This window comes from Protobothrops mucrosquamatus, unplaced genomic scaffold, assembly GCF_001527695.2.
Source record: "Protobothrops mucrosquamatus isolate PMUCROS unplaced genomic scaffold, P.Mucros_1.0 scaffold1057, whole genome shotgun sequence".
NCBI lineage: Eukaryota > Metazoa > Chordata > Lepidosauria > Squamata > Viperidae > Protobothrops > Protobothrops mucrosquamatus.
The window spans coordinates 513,575-526,767 of NW_015387289.1; the positions used below are offsets into that span (position 1 = coordinate 513,575).

Sequence of the window (13,193 nt, forward strand, 5' to 3'; positions counted from 1 at the left end):
TCTTGCCGCCCAGGCGGAGCGTATTTTATTGGCATTAGCAGGCACTTAAAAGGGATCGATAATAGCCAGCAGACAGCCTAGGGACCGCGCCTTCTTCAATGGATTTACGAAGGCTTTTTTTTTTCTTTTCCTTTTTGTAACTTGAAGATGGCTTAATTGGTTAAAGCGGATGGCTACGCAGACTCTCTCCGTCTTTAAAAGATGGTCTGGAGCAGTGTTTCTCAACCTTAACAATTTTAAGACATGTGGACTTCAACTCCCAGAATTCCACAGCCAGCATTGCTGGCTGTGGAATTCTGGGAGTTGAAGTCCACATGCCTTAAAATTGTCAAGGTTGAGAAACACTGGTCTGGAGCCTCTTTTTGTACCCTCTTCACACGCCGCTTTCTTTTGGGTCATTGGGTTGCACAGCTGTGTGAACTACGTGCTGGTGTTTTGATACTGGATAATGGGAGGGAAATCTTTTTTTTTTTTTTCATGATTGGCATAAAATTAAAATAAATTCTGAAGGCGAAAGTGAACCTTATAAATGACCGTCTTTAGGAATGAAATACGTTTTAGATGTACATTGTTGAGGTTAAGAACTCTGTAATTCTAAAAGAATAAAAATTTACACGAAAGGAAATTTGTTAGCTGCTAGTGGTCGTAGATTGTAATCAACTTTTCTTACTTAACCAAGTATTATTGAGAAAACACAGTTAACTGAGAATTGTCAGCATAAGTGCTAACCGCTTACATGATTTACATCATTAGCAACTGGGTTTATATAACTGATAAATTAAACGAATCACATTATGGGGCAGAGTAGTATCTGAATCCAGTTTTTATTCCTTATAAGAGGAGTAGATGAACTTGGTTTGGAATACAATGTTTATGGTTTCTAGTCACTGAAGCTGGAGTCCAGTTATAATTCAAAATAGGTGGGAGGCTCATGCTCACTCTGTGTTTTACAATATTATTTCTGAAGTAATCCATCATTTCACACAATATAGCAATAATATTCCCTATCGCTTATCACTTGGATAGAATGCTATTGTTTATATACACCAATCTGTGAGAAATCAAAAGGTCTTATTTCTAAGTTGTACTGTATTTTATACAGTTTGTCGGGTAGCAGTGGTATTAAAATACTGGTTTTCAAATCAACAACAATGACAATTAGTCACCTGTAATCCTATGCATTCGTGTATAAGTCCCAACACATTTACAGTCTAATAAAAGGATAGACAACCTAGGTTCCATTATGTTTTGGATTATAATACAATTGTATCATAGTTGGCAATATCCCAGAATATCTACTTCCTACCCTAACAAACACATTTCATTAACAATGATAACATGGGAGATATGTATGGCTGATATCAAGTGTAAACCTATCTGGGAATAATCCAGTGCTGGGTTTATATATGAAAATAAGTTTTCATGTAATTGTATGATTAGTCTTAATGTAGTTAATCTAGTAATATTTTTTGATTCAGCAGAATATTCTGGCTATAGTGTGTTTAATTAACCATGATTACACTAAGCATAACATAGTATGCTTTGCAAACTCATCTTCAGCCATTTAAGCATGAATTCTTAATGTGAGGATTTGTGAGTGAATACCTTAGCTTTGAATGGGCATTTATATAGTTTAGCTATCTTCATATGAATAGGTTTGTGTGTGTTTATGCATATGTATATGTATGTTATATATGTTTTTATTTATATATTCATATAAATATGTTAAGCAAAAATTGGACCATGAACAAACTAGAGAGTAAGAGCATTGATACTTTTCAACTTCCTTGTGGAGAAGACATGTGAAAATATTATGGATAACCAGGCCAAGAAACAAATGGATCATTGAGCAGATCGATCTAGATTTCTCACTCAAGGCACAAATGACCAGGCTGAACTTATTCTACTTTGGATACATTATGTGAAGATCTAGCAGCTCTCTAAAAGAGTCTGTAATTCTGGGAAAGATGGAAGGAAAGAGAAAAAGAGAACAAATAACAGGAAGGTAGATGGACTTGGTTACCATGGCAAAACATGCAGTATAAGATCCAAAGAACCAGGTTGTAGACAGATGATCCTGGAGATTTATTTGTGATTGCTAAAATTCTACACCAAGCTTGAGGGCACATGATTAAAGTAAATGAAATATAAGGACATCTATTTTTTTTTAAAAAGGAACTCTGTTCATTATTTCTGAATTAGGCTTTGAAATGTAAAAGTAACTCCTTTATCATGTGTTGGTGCTAGAAGCAAATTGTTCCTGATTCTAAGAAGTGTGTAGAGATTACCACCCTCTTCCTCCTTCCCAAGGTTTTATCTGAGAAGCTTGCCAGATGATTCTTACTGAACAAATATTCTGAAGCTCATTGAGGGTTTTTGGGGGGGAGGGAGGCAGAGAAAGGGTAGAAGATAAAAAAGAAAAAGAAAAGCTCATATGCATAATGACTTCTTGGAGAATTCTTCTTTTTGCAATCTCTTCTAAACTGCATTTCTGTGTTATCCACTTGGGGGAGTCTGGAAATTCTCTAAATAAGCACTATGTTTAAAAAGTTTAGGTTAAAGTACAAATGGCACTGGTTATTTTAAGCTATTCTTTCAGTAGGAAGGAGAAAACTACACTGATTGGGATGAAAAATGTTGTAGTTCAGCAGACCTGGAAAATAACACACTGCAAAATGTTATTTTCAAATGATTGCCCTGGCTATTCTTTCATAGCTTTAATGGGTAGATAATGAAGAATTAAAATCTGAGTCAAGGCCTGGCTTTTAGTGTTATGAAAATAAAGAATCACCATTTTGAGTCATCAGCAAATGAAGCTGCTGGACACAAGGTATTAATTTGGTGCAGGAGAGATGAAACATATAATCTTAATTGATGGATATCACTTCTGTTAGAATTTGCTACTTCTGCTGTAGCCTACTGCTTATGTGCTCTTATGAAAGGCTTATATCTTATATGCAACTCATGAAATAATGTGTTTACTTGTAATGTATTTGCACTTAGATGTTAGCAAACATTTCACAGAGTCCTAGAATTAGAAGTGTCCAGAGAGGCCATTCTCATACAACTCCAACTCAATGTGAATTATCTCTGACAGATGGCCATTCAGCTTCTGAAGACTAGCAAAGGAGAATTTAATGCCTCATGTGGCAGCCTCTCCTTCATGTTGGATTATGCCTTAAATTTGCAATCCCATCTATATTTATCTGGATGTAGAATCCCCTGGACAAACTTCTAATTAATTATGCATGAAGTTACATGGTAATTTTTCTGGCTCATTTCCTAAATATCACCTAGAATCTGTTACTGTCACATGTTGCGATCCTCCAGCAGCTCAGCCAATATGGTCAGGGATAACAAATGTTGGGAGTCACTGTTTAGCAACATCTGAAGAACCACAGGGTCCCCATTTCCAGATTAAATGTTTTGTGCTTTTGCATGTCACACACTTATATTTGGGGAACTTGCTTTGAAAGGTATTGCACATGCAGGTGCGATAAAAAAATTAGAAAAGCATTAAATGTATAATATTGGTCTCATCTTTAATTGTTCTTTCCTTACATTCCCCATAGCCCAGATAAATTTGTACGTAGTCTTATATCTAAATTTCCAGCAGCTCCAAAGAGTAAGGTCAATGGATGTTGGAACTGAACCTTGCAAAATGTAGATGGCCATAATTTCCATTCTTGTGATACTTCCACTCCAGATATTTGGATTTCAGTTCCCAGAAATCCCAGTCAGCATGGCCATGGTTGAGAAAACAAACACTTGGAAGACACCCTGATGCTGGTAGCTACAGAAGAATACTTTCCAGCCTGTTTTGCATCTAGCTGCAAAATAAGAAGATTGCATAATTCTAGATTTAGAAACCCGAAGTTATATCTGCGAAATACTGGTAGATGCCCCTTCACTGTCAGGATTTGCTATCTTTACCATCTGTATTCATGATAAAAGAGAGGCAAACATTTATGATAGGCAGTTTCCACTTGCAGGAATATGCTATCTTCCTCAATACTCCTTTTGACTTTGGGAGATCATTTTGACAGCTGTCATTCACTCACCCACCAAGATTTGCTATCTGTTGCAAGTTGGGAAGTGACAAATTGGGAAGGACAAGACATTGTCAGGATTTGTTCCTTTCAGTTAAAGAGCCCCTGCTTCAATCTGCAATTTCATTACAAAACAATGATGTAAACTTGTTACATATAAACAAACACAGAGAGAGAGAGACAAGCAGAGTGCATCAGCTACTTAGTCTCCATTGATATTCAAAATAATAATGTCACTCTTAAGACTCATGCCCTACATCATTGCAGTATTCTTCTATTAGATCTGATAATAAACCCGCCCTCAAATTAATACTATGGCAACATTTAATTCTTGATTCACTGAAAAAAAGGCATTCCAATATTTATGTTTGTGGTTTGTGACAAACTTATACAATATTTAATTTAATGCAAATAGTACCTAGTCAACAGGTCACTGAGATTGCCAGAATGTGATCGGTATTAATTCAGATTGCAAATGAAGGTTTTATATTATTAAGTAATCCTTTGTAAATAAGGACATCACCTTCCTTTCTTGTTAATGTAGTTCAAGTTCCAGAACCAAAATGTAACCCACAGAACACCCTCGTGTGTCTCCCACCACACTACAATACCTGATACAACAGTATATGTGTGGGTGGATGGATGGACAGACAGAATGTTATATTTTCTCCAAAAGGTTTTTCCCTTCCAGAAACCCTGAAAGATGAGGCTTATCTCTAGCGATCTGGCAATTATGGATATGAATAAGAAGAGACTTAGAGAACATTGTCTCTTGCCAAGCTAAAACAACAAACAAATCTCCAAGCCCCAGTGGTATCCAATCAAGAGTTTTAAGAACTCAAATGTGATTCTGAAGATGTTCAAATGAAATAATAACAAATGTTCCAGGATCATCTAGAGGCCCAGAGGGTTGAAAACTGATGGCTGCTGTAATGTCAATGTTTATAAAAAGAGAATCCTTGAAATTATGTTAATGCCTCTTCTGTATAAATTGGCAAAAACATATGCATTACAATACTCTATCATTTTCCAGTGAGCTAGTTATCTGGGTTGACACATCATACTAATCAATCAACAATGATCTGCAAACTACAATTCATTTCACACATTGTGTTAAGCCAAACATACATGCACCTTATACCCTGGCCTAGCAAAATGTATGAAGCTGGCCAATGAATGTGACTGATTGGAAGACACAAATATCTCTAATACCCATTCTTAATATATTCAAGAAGTTATAACAATAAAACTTACGGTAAGTAGTGGATTGTGTCACTATATCTCTTCAGTAGAATCCTTTGCAGATATTTATCTATAATGTCTACTTTATAAACAAACAAAAAAAAAACAAATGAACTTGATAAGTTAGAGAAACGCTAAAGATGACTGAATGTAATTCATAAAAAGAAACACAAAGTTCTTCATGGGGGGGAATCAAACTCACTAATTCAAACTAAGAAAAATAGAAAAGAAAAAGAAAAAGTAAAAAGTGAGGGAAGGGGGATGGAAAGGGAGAAAAAATATATCAGTTTTCATATCCTGAAATTCCTTTTACTAGGATAGGCACTGCAAGCAAAGGCAGAATTATGCAATATTATGTAATTGTTGGATTTTGGATTCCTAGCAGTAAATGCCTCTAATTTATCATATCTACTACCTGCATAGTTTTTGAGCAGCTTATGGGAGCACAAAGCAATGTGCAAGTTTCACTCAGTCACTGATGTATGTTGTGAATGCATATGTACCTGTGTCACATTATTTGTGGCAGATATACAGTAAAGATTAATATCCTGCCTCTTTAATATTTCATCAGACTCTCATTTTTATGAATACTCCAAGCATAATTAATATGGGCAAATCTCCAGTAGAAATATTCAGCTTTGCATTTGACATTGAACAGAAAGATGCAATATGTCACATATTAATATCTATGTATTTTATTGCCATGGCTCATTCAGATGTACATTACTAGCCTAGCCCTTGAAGATGAAAGATTTAAAAAAAAGAACATGTCTGTTTTGGTCCTGAACAGTTCTATCATTTCCTATAGAAATTCAGGGCTTTGGCCTATTCAGAGGAAAAGATGTGGGTTATTGCCAACTTTCTTTATAGAAAGAGAAATTGATAGGAAGAGGCAATAATTATAAATCTGTCCTTTTTCCATTATATTCTACTTTTTCATTTTAGTAAAAGGGTGTATTTCTTATGCAAATAATGTGAACTGGCAAGATGACAGTGGCAAAAGGTCACTAAGTAAACATACACTTGTTTTAATAAAGCGACGAAGCTATCGGAGGAACACAGGTGGCATTGTTCAAAATGTACAATACTGCATTCCAAAAGTAATTAATTTTCTTTCCTTCCTGCTTTTTAAACCTCTGAAATAAAGGATACCAAAAAAAAAAAGTGAAAACCTGAATCAGCATTTTTCCACAAAACAGACTTCTGACAATGTAGCAGAGCCAAAAATCAAGAAACATTGCAGCCATTTTTATCAGTATATTGAAAATTACATGAATGATGTTATCTCCCCCCCAAAAAAAAAATAATCATATAAAATAATATTATCAAGTTCCAGTCTCAAGCTTAGGGAGTCTAGGTAAAGATCAGCCAATTTCAGTAGAGTGCAGAAAACAGTAAGCTCATTGTTTAAATGTCAAGAACAAATGAAATATTAGTACAAACTAAGCATTTCTTCCATAATGTCAATCCAGAAGTAATTCTTATTGATCTCAGTGGCACTTACTTGGGACTGGCACTATAGGAGTGCAGTCTAATAGCATTACCGTTGGCAATGCCACTCAGAAGATACAGTGTGTATAGAATCAGAGTCTTCACCATCAGCAATTTAGTCACCTCTTTATCTTCCAGTGAGCCTCATATTATTTAATCTTCCTTCTATCTGCTACATAGAACAAATAGGTCAGTCGCTCTGCAGCAGAATATGTGGGTACAGATCTGCTGTCAAACACAGCAATAGTCAAGAGCTGATCACTAAACAATATCTCCGTCTCCCAGGACATTCTGAGTTTGATGTCCAGTCTAGTATAAGGACATTTCAGAGGGAGACTGGAATGGAAAGCTGATTAATTACTTATCAAAAACTCAATTCTATTATAGGTAGTTTGAATAAAGATGACACATTTTAGTCACCGTTAATAATTCATTGGCTCCTCTTTACATTTACTAAGTTTCTTTTCTCTCTCTTTGGAGTATCAGTGTTTATAATTACGGTATCAGCGTTTTATCGGTGTTTATAATTCCAGCCCCCCCCCCGCATGTGCAAGGGTATGTTTCTGCAGGTCCCTGGGTGTATATGTTTCACGTCTTCATCATCACAAACTATCACATAACTTCCTCATATCTATTTTTTATTAGGATGCGTTGAAATCAGTTTCTATATTAAATTTAATCTAAGCCGAGGTTTTATGATTATTTCATCTGTCTCCTTCCCCCCCCCCCCACTACTTATTTGAAAAGAACTGCCTGGGGTTAAAAGTATATCTGTTGCCAATTACTTTGGACACCTAAAGTAACATATTGACTTACCATATGTAAGGGCTGCCTTTCACACAGAGTTTCAGGATTTGTAATGATCCAAAGCATTTAGTTCCAAAGAACTAAATACTACTCCTCTTTTACACAAATCTTTCCATACCCCATAAATAAACTCCCATCAACTGGTGAAGATGATAGTAATTAATTATGAACAGATGCAGTAGAATATTACAAAGAAAATACATCAAGAGCAGAAACCAATTTTGAAGCATTCATATAACATAAAGGACTTTCATTAATAATTGTCATTTCGACCTGACCTCATATATACTTTCTATGGGTTGGAATGCTTTCTCTAGAAAAAGTAAAATCAAGACTCTGAGACAATGTGATTGGTGTTATTTCTCATATTTTCTTGCTTTTTACCAAAAATTTAAAAAAAAAATGACCCAATGATTGGGTGTAAAAAAATATGACTTAGGTCACACTTGCAACCATTGCTGTGTACCTGCAATCATGCAATCCAAATTCAGGCACTAGGCAACCAACATGTATTTACAATGGTTTCAGTGTCCCGGGGTCACGTGATCACCTTTTGTGACCTTCCCACGGAGCTTTAGATAAACAAAGTTAATGGGGAAAGCCAGATTCGCTTAACAACTGCATGATTCGCTTAACATCTGCATCAAAAATGATCATAACATTGGCCACAGCTCACTTAATGGCCACATCACTTAGCAATGGAAGTTATGTTCCCAGTTGTGTTCATAAGTTGAGGACTAGTCGTACTAAGGTGCTGAGCAATATCACTATGCAATAGGTTTGTAGGAAATGACTGTGATTTTGTTCAATGAGGCAACCATTATTTGAGGTAAAGCAGTGAGATGATTCATGCTGCTGCAGGGTCTCCCTGGAACTTTCAAGAGCTTCCCGAACCTCTTCTGGCCATTAAAATTACCAAAGGAGACCCTCTAAAGTAGCCCTCCAAAACTTTGATGGGTTGCCTAAAGCAGCAGTCCCCACTGTTTGTGGCTTGGCGGCCCAGCAGTGGGGGCCAGAGGGGAACCAGGCTACTTGAGCAGTGGGCTGGTGTGCAAGGGTGTGCAGCTTGACTTTTGTGAGTGGCAGGCCAGTGCACATGCTCACGTGCATGCAGCTTGACTTGCACAAGTGTAGCCATGCACGTGTGTGCACGTGCACCCACTTGCTGCTCATGCAAGTCAAGTTGCACACATGCACTCGTGCCCCTCCCGCCCGCCACTCACGTGGCCCAGTTGTAAAGAGGGCCCGGCTCGGTAGTGAGCCACAGCCCAGGAGTTGGGGACCCTGGCTTAAAGCATTGTCAAAAGTATACAACCATTCAAAGCATTGCACAGCCTACTAATGCGCAATGCAGGTACTCCTCATTTAGCTACGGGTACGGCCTCATTTAGTGACCATTTACTGTTGCAAATGGTGATGGCGAAGTGACTTTGCGACCAGTCTTCGGATTTATGGCCTTCACAGATCTGTAAAGTAAAGGAAAATTGAAGTAAGGTTAGAAGCACAATCGCAGATTCATTTAGCAACCTCTTTACTTAATGACCACGTTGCCGAGCTCAAATGTGATTGTAAATGAGGACTACCTGTAGTTATTTATTTCTAATTCTTTCAGAGCCAAAGATGCATATATTTGCCTGGAATGAAAAATACATTAATGTAGATGCTGGGTGTGCTCCCTTGGGAGGACAGAGGGGAACATTCCATCATAAACCCTTCTCTGATATGTGTGGTTTCTCCCCAGGCATTGCATATCGGCAGTGAGGAAAGTCACCTTCCTTTTTTCCCCTTCCTATGATTTAAAACCTATTACACCTTTATGTGTTTCCACCATCCAAGTAACTGGAAATGGTATTGCCAGGTTCACAGCTGGGGTCAAAGGGAATTTCTGGAGCCCTCAAAAAAGTTGTAGACACTGTTGGGATTTTTTTTAGGTGATGGCCTATCTTGGTGTAAGACCATTAACCATATCATAAGAACAGAAAATATAGTGCCACCCCTACTATTACTACTTCTGCTACCTATACGGCTTCTGTTAGTCTTGCTACTATTGCTAGCATGACACAGACACCTGATGCCTCATTCTACCTAACAGCTCTGTAGTACATCAGCTGAGAAGTCAAAGAGAAATTAAGTCATAAAGCAGCCTCTGTGGAGAAAGGTGAAGGGTGGTAATAGACTCCGCTCTTTGCTGCACATCTTCTGTATGAAAGGAAAGATAGATGGAAGACTGAAACATTCTGTGCAAAAAACAGACCCTAAAGATAAACAAGTGAATGACCAGAGTTTCATAATGGCCAACTATCCATTCTTATAATTATCACATTGCCAACTCTTATGAGACTTATGCCAATTTAAAAACCACCAGGTTGAACGTGTGAGATATTCTTTGACATGCAAATGATAATTAAAGGTCTGAAGTCAATTGGCTCCTGTTAAAAGCATTGTTAGGTTAAAAATAAGACTAAAATCACTGAACAATTTGTTCCAGATATTTGGTATCTCTGTATGCTGCTTGTCTTAAATCAGAGCTAAATATGCCTGATTTTTTTCCCCAGAAAGGTAAATATAGCTCATCGCCCTTTACATTGCCCCAAGAAAGGTATAAGCCATAACCTGAAAAAGTAAGAGAAAAGCCTTAGAATATTGCGCAAGGGGTTTGTCTTGCTGGGTCCCACAGTTTCTGTGGGAATGAAATAGAAATGATTGTTGTTGATATAACAATGTTCCAAAATACTAATATAAGGACATTGAAAAAAACCAGCACAATAGATTTATAAAAGGGTCTATACTTTTTAAAATTCAGTGAGACTCTTTTCATACAGCATATCATGACTTTAACTTGGGGAGTTTTTACACTTATACCAAGTTTGTTTCTCTTGATATGATGGGAATTGTGTGTGTGTATGTGGGGGGGGGGTGAGAGAACTCATTAGTTCTGCTTGAATTTTTAGCAGCATTTAATAACATCTCACCAGATTTGGCAGATGTTGAAATTAAAGGAACTATTTCATTGGGTTTTCACTTCTATTAGACCGAGAGTTCTCATAAAATAGCATCCTGGAATCATAGTTGGAAGGAACCTGGAAAGTCATCTAATCCAGTATTTTTCAACTTTGATAACTTTAAGATATATGCACTTCAACTCCCAGAATTCTGGGATGGGAATGCTGGGCAGGGATTTCTGAGATTTGGTTTACATATCTTAAAGTTGCCAAGGTAAACACCAACCTATTCCAACCCAGGATCCATAAGAATATCTCTGAAAGATGATCATCCAGTTCTAATTGAGAACTCACCACATAATTCCTTGTCTTTTGGTATTTGGGATTCCTTAATGCTGTATTTTGATTACTTTGCCTTTCAGCATCCATTGAGGATATAATTCTAAGACCACTGGAAATATGATTGAACTCCTGCTCTCTCTCTTTCAGGCAAACTTATGCATAACCTAACAATTGCTTGAAAACAAGGAACTAGGTTTGAATAAACAAAATAAGACTCAAATCTAACTAGATATAGAAGCTGTTGTTTATAAACAATTTGATCTGGAGTTGGGTACAAACTGTTTTAATAGTTGTAGCAGTTCTTCTGAAAAAGGGTTGGAAGTATTCCTAATTTTGGAGCTGTTCTTAGGAATTGCTTGCCCAGTTTTGTTGAATTCACCAACTATATTCTTTTTTCAAACCTCTTTTAGATGACCGTCTCACACAATACATGGAGGTGCCCTTGAAAAGTATTTGGAACATACAGTTCCTGCAAAATGTAGCAGGTAGATTTAAGTAGATGACTCTATACTGGCCTTGGAATACTTTTGCTGTCCTCTACTTTATAACCAGGCACAATGAGAAGGCAATTTATATTTTATACTTCCATAAAGTTTGGAGACAGGCTAACTGCAAGACTGCCTATTTTCATGTGAATAAGCCTGTGAACTATGATTATTTATGGTATTATGTGTCCTGCCACTTATAGATGCTACATTGGTGGGTATCTCAGATAAGATCTTTTGGGCAGTAGCACACACCTAACATGAAACACCATCCTGTGAATGAGATTGATCTCTCCTTTGCTCTATTTGTATCATTTCTTGCTATATATTACATCACTCCCTTAATCTAATGCTAGTTTCATATTTTATTGTGCACCTTTTACTCCTTTGCTCTTGGGTTATGGTGTTTTTAATAAATATTTAAACACAGTGACATAGATATCTGGTGTGCAAAGGGTACAACATGTAAATTTAATAAGTAATATAACCATGCGATCTGTGGATCTTTAGAATCTGACTCATAACAAGTGAGATCATTGGATTATCTAACTGACTACTTAATGGAAATTATGGGTCTATCTATTTTATTCAGTTACAACTGGAACCGTATTAAGTACAGGGATTGGAAACAGCCCTGCAGGATATCAAAGAGATTTTTTTCTCTACTGCAAATCATGAGAAAAAAAAGATGTGCATTTATCTTTTCTATCCTGTTAATAACAAGAAAGACATGTGCATAAGTTTTTTTTATTAAAAGTTTTATAACATTTACAAAATAAACCCCCTTCCCCACCCCCAAAACCCCCCACCCCCCCACTTCCCAGAGCTGTTCACAGGGTTACAAATATATTAATCATAATCTAAATAATATTATCCAACTAATTATGTAACCAAATCTATAACACACTTTAACTCCCTTTTAAAATTAATTTAGATAATTTAAAATTAAACACAATAATAAACAAATAATCAACTTAATTATTAAACAAAATTACTACTCAAAATAATAATAATATCAATATAATAAAATATAATAAAAACTATAAGAAATATAATAAAATATTCACAAATGAAAACTCATAAATGCTCCTCTCCACGGAAATCTTTAGTAAAAGGCGAAAGATTTATACAATCTGAAGAGAAACCAGAGTATTGTGCATAAGTTTGTCTATGGTGAAATCCCAAACTTGGAATGTTCTTCCTGGAGAAATACAAAGTAAAAAATATGTCCCTGTGGATTTTACTCTGCTAGCTGTTGCCCACTATAGGGGGCGTTGCTCATCTCCCTTTCAAGGCCATTGAGCCAGCATTGTCCAAAGATATTTCTGCGGTCATGTGGCCAGCATGTCATCATGGAGTGCTGTTACCTTTCCACTGAAGTGGTACCTATTTATCTACTTGCATTTGTATGCTTTCGAACTGCTAGGTGAGCAGGAGTGGAGCGAGGACAGGAGCTCACCCCATTGCATTGAGCTCAGCTCTCGAACCTGGGCTGCTGGCTTTCCAGCTGATAAGCCCAACATCTTAATTGCTGAGCTACCACGCCACCCAGAGAGATACCCCTGACACTAAATTTACAATATTTTTTGCAGTTCAGTTGAGTTTTTCTTTTTTTAATCTGGGCACTATCGTTCTGGGACCCTCCCAAACAGCTTTTGTGATCAAAATGGTAAATGACTCTTTTTCATTATCACTGCTGGATTATTTGCATTTTAAAACAATATATTGCTGATAAGATATCCTCGGGGCAGGAGGGGGAGGACAAATAAAGAAAGCAGCCTTGTGCCACTGTGACACAAACTCTGCCCCTTTTGTACATGTGTTGTGACACTATG

At 36.8% G+C, this 13,193-nt stretch overlaps 1 pseudogene; it reads right to left on the minus strand.

The window, feature by feature from the left end:
• Positions 1 to 12,404: 12,404 nt before the first annotated feature.
• On the minus strand, positions 12,405 to 12,511 carry LOC114922837 (annotated as a pseudogene).
• Positions 12,512 to 13,193: the final 682 nt, after the last annotated feature.